Source organism: Schistocerca piceifrons, chromosome X, assembly GCF_021461385.2.
Source record: "Schistocerca piceifrons isolate TAMUIC-IGC-003096 chromosome X, iqSchPice1.1, whole genome shotgun sequence".
NCBI classification, from domain to species: domain Eukaryota; kingdom Metazoa; phylum Arthropoda; class Insecta; order Orthoptera; family Acrididae; genus Schistocerca; species Schistocerca piceifrons.
The window spans coordinates 218,626,627-218,639,169 of NC_060149.1; the positions used below are offsets into that span (position 1 = coordinate 218,626,627).

Genomic DNA, 12,543 nt, shown 5'->3' on the forward strand with positions numbered 1-12,543 from the left:
TAAGAATAAATCCACACGCTTGGCAGACCACTCATCTTGCAGGCCTGACTGCTTGATGCCACAGTATGAGCAAGGCATGTGGGTGCCTCTCAAGAGGAAGAGAGACAGTAACTGCATCTCTGAATTAGTTGTGATTGGGATGAGCAGCAAAATTAGGAGGAGGCAGAGGTGGTGGCGTCGGCGTTTGGCGTTTCTGTGGGGACGCGATCATGTGAGCTGCTATTTCTGGACGCCGGGTCGCGGATGGCCGCAGTCCGCTCGTGGTAGCCGGCCGGAAGGGACCGTCGAGGTACGTCGCCTCAGCTCGGCGTCCGCAAGTCGCGAAGCGCGGCTACCGCCCTACGTTTCGGCTCCGTCCGTTTCTGCCACGAATCGGAGTTCTTCCGCAATACGGACTTCCGTGTACATAAGCTGTCTTCGTTTCTCTGTGACGATGTCTGCAGGCGCTGTGCTGTCGCATTATGTGACCGACACGGCAGTGATGTTTTAGGCTGTTGAGTGCACTGTGGGAGAAACAATTTCGTGTTTCTACGTTCTTTAACTGTTCAGCTAAAACTCCACTTTTGTGAAGTAACAAACGCCGCTGCGTGCGAAATGTAACATCTCGTTCTGTTTCTTCTCTAAGCATAATATTTTTATTATGTACAGGGTACAAACGGCAACTGTTTACAACGTACCACAGTGGTGTAGGGGGAAGTCGAGACTAATAAATGGGTACAGCGCCCTTTTCGTCTATGAAGCCGGGAAACAACCTCAAACTGGCTTACGAAAGCCGCCGCAGCTAAAGCGCATGCACGTAACGCGAGGCTTTGAATATCCTCTCGTCCTCTTACGCCATCAACTTGAGCAGTCATACCCGTTTGAAGCTCGTTTCTTTATTTCTCTAAAATCGTCCTTGAATATTAAATATTCGTTCTTGTTGCACTTGCAACTGCAAAACTGACATTAGTACAAATTTTACCTCAAAATTTTGTAAATTTTTAACGGTGTTAAATTAAATATTAAATCGTTTTATGTCTCTGGTGTTCTTACGACGAGACTATTGTTCTTTTAAGGGTCAAGTTTAGGTCTAACTGTAAACGTAATTAGTTTTTATAGTTGCCGTTGTTGTATTCTTCTGTCCGAAAACTGGCCTTATCCATAACTTTAGCAAAAGTCTTTTTTCTTTTAATATCACTACTCTCACGCAGAATTTTTAATTACTACTGTTAACGAAATACAAAATTTCAAATACTGAGTGACTAAGCCGAATGCATAAGTGTACAAGAGTAGACCACAAGTGTGCTACATCAAACTGTTCGTCCCAACTTCATCTACACCACTGTAGTACGGTGTAAACAGTTGTTGGTTCAAAATGGTTCAACTGGCTCTGAGCACTATGGGACTTAACATCTGAGGTCATCAGTGCCCTAGAACTTAGAACTACGTAAACCTAACTAACCTAAGGGCATCACACACATCCATGCCCGAGGCAGGATTCGAACCTGCGACCGTAGCGGTCGTGCGGTTCCAGACTGAAGCGCCTAGAACCGCTCGGCCACATCGGCCGGCAACAGTTGTTGCTTACATCCTGTACGTCTATAGGGTAAATACGAACCACATAACAAATAACGTCGGAGGTTATTCACAATCCTTTACTGAGTATTTTGGTAGCAAGGACCCGTCGTATTGGGTGACTCGTTACAGGATAATAATGTAATTGTGATTTATTCGGCTTGTTGTCCCTATTACCTTCGTTTCTGTAAAAATACCTTCGCAACTGTGAAAAAGCCTGTAATATGCACATACCACACGCACAACAGAGAACACAGAGTAATGCAGCACAGCTTGAAAACAGATAAAACGGAGCTGTATTGAATGCAAGTTTGTCGGCGAAGAGTAAAGTGCGCATCAACAGATAGTACCATGATTAGCTGGGGTAAATTTGTTTCCAAACAAGACGCACAGCATATACGGTCGACATTTGCACCTTTGTGTAGATATTGTCAGGGCAATACAGCTACAAACTAAGTAGGGGTAAGAAGAAAAACTAAATGCAATTACGCTGTAATAAAATTGCGGGATCCACAGGTCTCTCATATCAAAATATTCAATAAATATCTCTGAAAAACTCCGAAATTTTATCTGTGCAGCTCGACTTCCACAATAATAATCTCAGCGTTTCATACATACGAGTTACGCCAAAGTTATCTCACCTGCATTTTGTACGACGTGCAACAAATGAGTGCTAATTATATTAATTCAGTGTTCATTAATGCTTTGTATAATAAATTAATATTTACGAGATAGAAACGCAAACTGTAAATGTTCCAGCGTATATATTTTTCCTTTTGATCTGTTTTCGACTTGTAAGGCCATTATCCGACAATAACAGACTACCACTGTAAAAACGATTGTCTATAGGTAAACAGCTTTGAAAAAATGTACGGTAGCCTAAAGACGTTCAAAGAAACATGCAAAGTAAAGTTATCTTTTACAATGCAACGTTGAATCTAAGCGTACAGTAAATATAAAGGGTATCGGGTGACGGTGGGGGGGGGGGGGGGGGGCGGTGGGGCAGGGGGCGAAATATGATAAATAATATTGTTGGCAAGTATCTGCGCTACAGCTAAACTGAAACAAATATAAAAAAAGCAGGGTATTTAGAAATGTAGTGCATTGAAAAATTAAATAAATACGAAACAATATGAATGTGAGACTTTGTTTAGGTGCGTGTTGAGCGAAGATCACAAGTACCAAATACAGTCTAACGGACCTTCTTCAGGCGAACAGAGGGCGAAGGGTGAACCTGCTGGAAGACATTGACACCAATAAAAATTTAGCACGCTGCCCTCCGTTGATTTTAGATAATGCAACACAGTATAGCAGCTTACATCTGCAAAACTTTACGTAATTCCTTAAAATAGTTCCCATTCTTCCAGACCGTTCATCTCGCCCTATTCATTCATTTCTTCTTTATTAATTTAATAATTTTCAGTGCATACTAAATATAAGCATAACTTGCTGGTTTAATATATTTACTACGGTTATGCGGTATTTTTCGTATGCGGAATGTTCCAGGAGGAATGTTCTACATTCAGGGATATGACAGGAACGATCATTCGAAGCAAAAAGTCTAGTAAACATGGACTCTAAAATGCATACTTAAGAGCTAAGAGCACTTCTTCAACTTAGCTACTGTGAAACACATCTCTTCCACTTAACAAATGCGCTTAGCTCTTAAGGTAAACCTTTTAGAGCGCATGTTTACTAGATAATTTTTTCTTGTTTTTGTCCATATTGCTTCCTCTCAAAATATGGAAAGCAAGGAGCTTACAGTAGAAGAATTGTTTCACAGTATCGAAGATGAAGAAGTGCTCATAGCTACTAAGGTATGCATTTTAGAGCCCACATTTACTAGACTTTTTGCTTCGAATGCTGTTCCTGTCATACATCTGAGTACTGACCATTCCTGCTGGAACACCCCGTATAGAAACCTGGCCTGATATATGTAACTTATTACAATACTTACAAATTTCAATTTTGTTATGCCACGGTTTTTAACAGGTAGCCAAATTTTTCTCATCTCTACACACCCGCCCGCTTGCATTCCATTATCTTGCTTAGTTTTGACACTGTCTGATATTTGTTATTGTTGCACTGTCAGAGACCGCTGTTACTCTGTGATTTACCCTCCACACCTTCCGAGGTTAATACCTTTTCCTAAAGTTATTCAGCGATTTACAGAGGCAACGATAGTCATTTGATGCCAGTTTGTGACTTCCCATGCCGGAAGCCAATTAATAAGAAAAATAAAAAAAGGAGAACAATCACGGGTTGTGTTTGATAAAAACAGTATATACTTAATTTATGCTTTATTATGTTGTTTTAAAAGAAACTAAAGTATTTATTAAAGTTTTAGATACTTTTTTTGCGACACTGATTAAAATATTCCTTTTAACGAACAACAATACAGAATCTGTTTGCCGAAATATTTTTTGATGTAGTGATATGAAACGGTGGCAAAATTTTCTGTTAACTTTATGGGAAAGGAGACGTACAGTTGTGGCTATTGGAGTATGTTTCCATCACTGTAATCAACAACTAAGCTCAGGGAAAGAAATCAAACGAAAAGCAAATAACTCCGAAACGAGCCACCAAAGACCACGTGTCCCTTGTAGCGAAGAACTCAGAAAATATTCCGGAACAACCTCCGAAATTTTGTCGATGGAATTCGGGTTCATCGTGTCTATTAGTAGCATCAATGATCAGGGAACAGGTGGTCACACCTTAACAGCGTAATATAGAAGTCATTCTAATTAGTTCTTGTGATCGGTCCTACTATCCCATTATCCGTGCTGAAATTACAACTTGCTCTTTACAAGCCAGATTGATCATTGTTGTGAATTTCACTGTCGCGCTATGCCGCGAGGAGTGTTCAAATAGACAGATATTCCGGCAGTTGCTTTGACTCCAGTATATATAAAAACTCTCATTTTATATAACTGGATTGCAGCTCACAGAATTAGTTCATTTTTTCTCCTAAGAGCCGTGTGAGAAAAACGGATTGCCTACGTCTCACGAGGGTTATTCGCAAAGCAACATCCGATCGGTCGCGAAATGGAAACCAGAGTCAGAACCCGATGAAGCTTTGCGCATATGTATTGGTCAGTGTCTCCAGAACGCCCGTTGGTGGCGTCGCGTCATTCTTTTCAGTTCTGAGCTCACAGTAAGCATGTAAAAGTACCTAGAAAATAATGTCACCCGCTAAGTATGGGTGTTTGCTGAGAGATTTCCCTTGATTTCGCGTAACCCTATGTAACATAACTGTCATACATTTCATTTTTCATGACAATTCTGGACCGCACACTGCAAGGGCAATGAGGACACGTCTGCAGCGTTTCGGATGGGAAGTGTTTAATCACGCACCATACAGCCCGGACTTGGCTCCCTCTGATTTTTGTCTCTGCTGACATGAATCACTGGCTCTGAGGACAATATTTTGGCACAGACAACGAGCTTCAGACCAGAGTTGAGAATTGGCAGAAATCATAGGCAGCTGCCTTCTATGTCGAGGGCATTGGAAAGTTGGTACAAGGCTACAGTAAATGTCTAAGTCGGAGCGGCGACTATATAAAGAAGTAGCTGGAAGGTCTAGGTAACTGTTGCAAATAAAATATTTTTGAGTTTAAGTGTGGTGTCGATTTCGCGACCGATCGGACCTTACTTTCCGAACAACCCTCTTACTTTTAGGACCCTATTAAGAGCGTGTGTCACGTCAAAGACAGTCGTAGCGTCCAAACTATCTCACAAGGGGAGGCCACGACGTTTGGGACGCGGATGTACTGCAAACTTCGTACACTCGTAGTACTCCATGAGGACAACAAAATGTGTAAGCAGTAGCGCGTACTTCTCAAGCGTTATTGAGAAAATCAGAAGATAATTTCGGTCGTCGAATATATATATGTGCGCGTGGCCATTTTAACCATGAAGCGGATGCAGCCGAGTGGTGCCGGCACGGTAGCTCAGCGTGTTCGGTCAGAGAGCTGTTTGGCCTCTGTAATAAAAAAACCGAGTGGAAGGATCAACAAACCAACTTTAACGGATGTCATGTGACGTCCGCAACGACCAAACACAACGATCAACAACGAACAAAATGCACAAAAAAACAAAAAAAAACGTGTTCGGTCAGAGCGTTAGATACCCTTTCTAATAAAAAAACTCAGCGAACGGATTATCGACAAACTGAATGGGTATCATTGGACGTCCGCCCTGAAATAAATTCAACGAACGATATAGAACAAAATGTTGTTTTTTTTTTTTTAATGTGTTTGGCGTTCAAGCCGCTGGATCGCTGGATCGATTTGCGTTCGTCAGTTTTTTTTTATTTTCAACACAGTCATTTTCTTTATTATTTATATTACAACTGACATAAGGGGGAAAGTACGTCTAATCGGATGAAATTTTATTAAATTTACAGTGTTATTTGGCAGTCTACTAATTTTTATTATCGCAAATAATGTAATATTCATAACTATCGACTAGTAAACGACCAAATGCATAAAGTCATACTGAAAATGTATGCTTGTCCGTGATTTGAGAAATCCCCTATACCTGGAAGGAGACCGAAACGACTTGTTACCTTCAAGTTTTGACCGGCACAGACGGCTTTCGAAGGATGTACAATTAATCGTCGCTTTCGACATTACGAGTACAAGTTGCAGGATGGTGTTTTTCGTAAAAACATGGAAAACATAAAGTTAAACGGCACCAGCTCCATTGAATAAATGCTATGTTTGCGCATACGCAAGGTCTTTTGACGTTTTCTGTGGAAAAACAAACCTTGTTGACATTTTCAAAAAACCTCTCTTTCAGACGATGGTTTGGAAGCAAATCATGCATAACGCAGTATTTCCTTAAAAATCGGCGCTGATAATTGGTTATGCAGTATCGAGTGTATTTTAATAGCGTTTAAAAAAAAACATTTTGTTCTATATTGTTCGCTGAATTTGTTCAGGGCCGACGTCGGATGACACCCGTTCAGTTTGTTCGTTCATCTGTTGGCTCAGTTTTTTTTTTTTATTAGAAAGGGAAGCTACCGCTCTGACCGAACACGCTTTTTTTTGTTTTCATTCGTTCGTTGCATCTGCTCGGGGCGGACGTCGTAAGACACCCGTTTAAGTTCGTTGTTGATCGATTAACTCAATTTTTTTTTTAATTACAGAGGGCAGCTAACCGTCTGACCGAACACTCTGAGCTACCGTGGCGTCACCACTCGGCTGCAGTCGCTTATGGTTAAAATCGCCACGCATATATATATATATATATATATATATATATATATATATATATATATATATATTCGACGACCGAAATTATCTTGCGATTTTCTCAGTAACGCTTGAGAAGTACGGGCTACTGCTTACACATTTTGTTATCCTAATGGAGTACTACGAGTGTATAAAGTTTACAGTAAATCTGCGTTCCAAACATCGTGGCCTCCCCTTGTCAGTGACATACAAGAGTCTCGAAAGGAGAGGTCGGCAATTGTGAATCACGGATTTTGACGAAATCTGGCATAGGTAAAAGAACTGATTTCTATTTAGGTTTGTTGTTGCGCATACTGTAGTTGCCGGCCGTTGTGGCCGAGCGGTTGTAGGCGCTTCAGTCCGGCCTCAGGCATGGATGTGTGTGCTGTCCTTAGGTTACCTTTAAGTAGTTCTAAGTCTAGGGGACTTATGACCTCAGATGTTAAGTCCCATAGTGCTCAGAGCCATTTGAACCATACTGTAGTTTTTGAGAAGATGACGAAGAAATTTTACTTTGTCGCCTAAGTACTAATGTCTGTAATTGGTTGACAACCTGATCCGTTGGGCAAGGGTTGGATGCGCTACACTCCATGCAGAATTTCATTTAGATCTGCGCCCGATAGTTACCTGTTCTGCTTGTTAGTTTCATCATCTGATCGGATGCGTTTCATATGGTTCTAGCAGCTCCTCGTTACACTTCTGGTCGAGCCGCCAACGTATTTATGTATGTGTCCCATCGCAGAGTCCGCCCCGATAGCTGAATGGTCAGTGTGACGGACTGCCGTTCTAAGGGGCTGCCGTTCAATTCCCGACTGGGTCGGGGATTTTCTCCGCTCAGGGACTGGGTGTTGTGTTGTCTTCATCATTATTTCATCCCCATCCAGCGGGCAGGTCGCCCATTGTGGCGTCGAATGTAATAAGACCTGCACCAAGGCGGCCGGACCTGCCTCGGAAGGGTCCTCCCGGCCAGTGACGCCAAGCGCTCATTTCCATTTTTTCCCATCGTAGATATACAGGATGAACATTAATAAAATCGACAAACTGAGGGGGCGGATTTCTGTCTGGAAGTGGAGGAAAAAAGGTCCTATGAACACGTGTCCGGAAATGCATCGTTGCCGCGGTAGATGACGCTTATACGAATGAAAGTTCTTCTGACAACGTGCAGTGTATTCCTTGTATGTTGCAGGCTGTGTGATTAACGCATCGTACTGTAAGCAGCGGAATGGTTCGGTATTTATGTCAGGAACAAACCGGAATGGTGTTTGTGTACGACCAAGCCGGCCGCAATACTCGAGCGGTTCTAGGCGCTTCAGTCCGGAACCGCGCTGCTGCTTTGGTCGCAGGTTCGAATCCTGCCTCGGGCATGGATGTGTATGATGTCTTTAGGTTACTTAGGTTTAAGTAGTTCTAAGTCTATGCGACTGATGACCTCAGCTGTTAAGTCCCATAGTGCTTGGAGCCATTTGAGTTTTTGTACGGTCAAGCAGATGAAAACGGTCGAGAGGCAGCATGGCTATAGCAAAACAAGTACCCTCTCAGGCACCAACCACATCACACAACATTTGAATCACCTCTCTGCACGTTCGTCTGTGGTTCAAATGGTTCAAATGGCTCTGAGCACTATGGGACTCAACATCTTAGGTCATAAGTCCCCTAGAACTTAGAACTACTGAAACCTAACTAACCTAAGGACATCACACACACCCATGCCCGAGGCAGGATTCGAACCTGCGACCGTAGCAGTCCCGCGGTTCCGGACTGCAGCGCCAGAACCGCACGGCCACCGCGGCCGGCCCGTTCGTCTGTCTGAAAGGACCCACGGTCACACAAACACCCAAAACTGACTTGAAATATTGAGAGATGTCGTTGGTGTCTGTGAGGGTACTTGGTTTGGTACAGCCGTGCTGCCTCTCGACCGTCTCCATCTGCTTGGCCGTACATAAACACCATCTCGGATTGTTCCGACATGAACACCGGACCATTCTGCTGCTTACAGTACGCTGCGTCAATCATACAGCCTGCAGCACACAAGAAACACACGGCACGTGGTTCAAATGGCTCTAAGCACTGTGGGACTTAACATCTGAGGTCATCAGTCCCCTAGAACTTAGAACTACTTAAACCTAACTAACCTAAGGACATACACACATCCATGCCCGAGGCAGGAATCGAACCTGTGACCATAGCAGCAGCGCGGTTCCGGACTGAAGTGCCTAGAACCGCTCGACGGCACGTGGTCAGAGGAACTATTATTCGTCAGCGCCATCTACCGTGGCAACGATGCATTTCCGTTTACTTGTTCATATGACATTTTTCTTCCTCCCAGTCAGGAATCCTTCCCTGCAGTTGGTTGACCCTGTGTACGTATGCTGCTTGGATGTCACTGCCTAATATTAGCCTTGCCACCGTCTTGCTCCGACAGGAAAATCATTTGAGCGCCGTGCATGTACCAAAACAGTTGGACACCTTTTCTAAGCTGCCTGGCGTGTGTGATCCTCTGCAATTCGTGGCTGTAAGGACACTTTAAATACAGGGTGATTCAAAAAGAATACCACAACTTTAAAAATGTGTATTTAATGAAAGAAACATAATATAACCTTCTGTTATACATCATTACAAAGAGTATTTAAAAAGGTTTTTTTTCACTCAAAAACAAGTTCAGATATGTTCAATATGGCCCCCTCCAGACACACGAGCAATATCGACCCGATACTCCAACTCGTTCCACACTCTCTGTAGCATATCAGGCGTAACAGTTTGGATAGCTGCTGTTATTTCTCGTTTCAAATCATCAATGGTGGCTGGGAGAGGTGGCCGAAACACCATATCCTTAACATACCCCCATAAGAAAAAATCGCAGGGGGTAAGATCAGGGCTTCTTGGAGGCCAGTGATGACGTGCTCTGTCACGGGCTGCCTGGCGGCCGATCCATCGCCTCGGGTAGTTGACGTTCAGGTAGTTACGGACAGATAAGTGCCAATGTGGTGGCGCTCCATCCTGCTGAAATATGAATTGTTGTGCTTCTTGTTCGAGCTGAGGGAACAGCCAATTCTCTAACATCTCCAGATACTGTAGTCCAGTTACAGTAGCACCTTCGAAGAAAAAGGGACCAAAAACTTTATTGGCTGAAATGGCGAACAAATGTACAACTAAATGAAACTTTATAGCTCCCTTAATTCGCCGACAGATAGTGCTTAGCTCTGCCTTTTGTCGTTGCAGAGTTTTAAATTCCTAAAGTTGTGGTATTCTTTTTGAATCCCCCTGTATTTTTCACGTGACCCGTAAGAGTAGTTCAACAACAGGTACCTGTTTACGAACTGTGTCACAGGACAGAAATGTGCATTGATACAGTTTCTGCACTGTAGCGAGACTGAACAAGTTTTGTCAGTATTTGTTTTCACTGAGGAGATTACTGAATGATTCTGATGTACGTTTCTTGCTACATAATGTTCCACGGATCGACTACATCTCTAATATTTCACAAACCGATGAAAAGTTTTGCATGTCAGAAAATGCAAATGGCTGAGTATTTTCGTGTCTACTTCGTATCTGTACCATTTTTACCTGTCGAGATATTGTGTTTTTAGCTTTTTTAGCAACATTCTGGAGCTCTTAATAAAAAAAGAGAGTACTGATATAATTCCCATTGAAGACTACAGGGGAAACTATCAAAACAAGACCGCAATGTGGCAAATAAAACCGGCACGGTGTAATTTTCTTCCACATTATCTCACGTCTGCGTGGACAATACAGCCGCAGCTCAGTTATGCTGGCAATCTTTACCGTCGCATTTACCACATTTAATCCCTCTTTTGCAAATAAAGGTGAACTGCTCGTGTTGTCATGTGTTATACCATTATACTTCTTCGTTTTAAAAACTCAAATGACCTTAAGAGAAATATTTTGTTCAATTTAAAAGAAAATGTACTTTGACTGTTAACTGTCAAATCTGTCAATTTTCTTACAATAGCTTATTTCATTTCGCAATGTATATTTCGAATCATAGCTTTATCTTTATTATTTAAATTGTCCTATGAAAGACTTAAATTGCCCTGGGTTGCGACGGAAACATGTATCTGCGAATGCCACTGCATATATGCGTACACCACTTTCTCCATGAATAAACCTACATGTAATGCCATGTAGGTAGGTATTGGCAGCTTGGTATATAAGTGACTGGAAACAAACGAAAATTTGCGCCAGAACGACTAATTTTAATAGTCTAACAGTGCAGACAATTAATCCAATTCCGCCAGTAAACTGTGGTGCATTGCGTTGCGAAATTTGTCTCGCGCAGCGTATCGCTCAGACAACGTGTCGCTACCGTCTCAGCCTTTAAAACTGCAACCGAATCTTCTGGCAGATAGCGTCTTATAGGGCAATCCGCAATAACGCGGTTGTCACCCACGCGCTGCCGCAGACCGTATTTCCCCCCCCCCCCCAAGGTACGTGTATTCATGATGCATACAAAAGAGCTAATTCTTCCTCAAGCTGCATGCCTGACAAAAAAAAGTGAAGCACGTGGAAGTGGAGGAGAAAACTACACGAAACCGTTTTCGGGGTTTGAGAGATTATGTGAGGTTATTTCAGTGATTACAAAATCGAGTTAAATTTACAAAGAAATTGGCACTATGAGCACGCTATCAATTCGACGTTGCATACTCTGTGGCCTGGATGCATGGACTGATTCGGTCGAAATGGGTGTCATTAACAAATTGTCACCTCTCCTGAGGCCAACTTACCCACTACTGTTGCAACTGGTCCTTGATATCGTGGATACTGACACTTGGATACAGTTGGCGTCCGAGATGGTCACACACACGTTTTGTCAGGGACAGATCTAGGGTCCCAGCTGGCCACGTGTGCACGGCAACATCACGCAGACAGCTCATAGAGACACGTCATGCGTGGATGAGCATTGTCCTGTTGAAAAGTGGCACCACGCTACTGTCGCATGAGAGGTAACACGCGAGGACGCAGGGTGTCTGTGACATATTGTTGTGCCGTCAGAATTCCCTCGATCACTACCAGCCGTGACCTGAAGTCATACCCGATGGATACCCACACCATGATGTTAAGCGTAACACTGATGCGTCTTCTCCAAATGATTGAAAGAATGGGACCTCTCCCAAGGTTGTCGTCATACTCGCCTACGACGGTTATCCAGCATACTTCATCTCGCTGAAAACAATGTGATGCCATTCACCAGCAGTCTATGCGCGCCGATCATGGCGCGTCACTCCGTACGTAGCCGTTTGTTTTGTACTGTCAACGGCAGCTTATGAAAGGGGCGGTAATTCCCTAGCCCCAGCTGCTGTTAGTGTCTGACCAATGATACAGAATGACTCAGAATGTTGCAGGTAGTTATATGCTTGTTCTCTACTAGTAGGCACAGGTGAGAAGGAGTTCAATGTTTTTAGTGCACAATACGGCGATTCTCCCTTGTGGAGCAATACGTGGTCGACTGGGACCTTGACGACGACTATTGCTGCCCTCACGTTCCCGCACAGACCAACATCGGGCCACGGTCAGTTGCGAGTGCCTCACAGATGTGGATATTGAGACAATTCGATCAGTCGGTCAAATGAAGATCCTGAATGAGGACCCTTCCAAACTAGGTCAGGTCCGGATAACTCTGTCTGACACAAGTACACATCTTCGTGTCCTTCACAGTGATCATTCAACATCTGACGCTGTTCACGCTCCTATATGCACTCCCAGGCCTGATAAGAACACAAAACACGGACAACACAAA

At 43.2% G+C, this 12,543-nt stretch overlaps 1 protein-coding gene across 1 annotated transcript in view; it reads left to right on the plus strand.

Moving 5' to 3' along the window:
- Nucleotides 1–266: 266 nt before the first annotated feature.
- The window catches only part of LOC124722658 (SET and MYND domain-containing protein 4-like), a 183,751-nt gene continuing 171,474 nt past the window's right edge, over nt 267–12,543 (plus strand). Inside the window, exon 1 of the mRNA XM_047247803.1 lies at nt 267–289. The gene's annotated coding sequence lies outside the window, so the exon portion shown is untranslated. The remainder of the gene's footprint in view (nt 290–12,543) is intronic.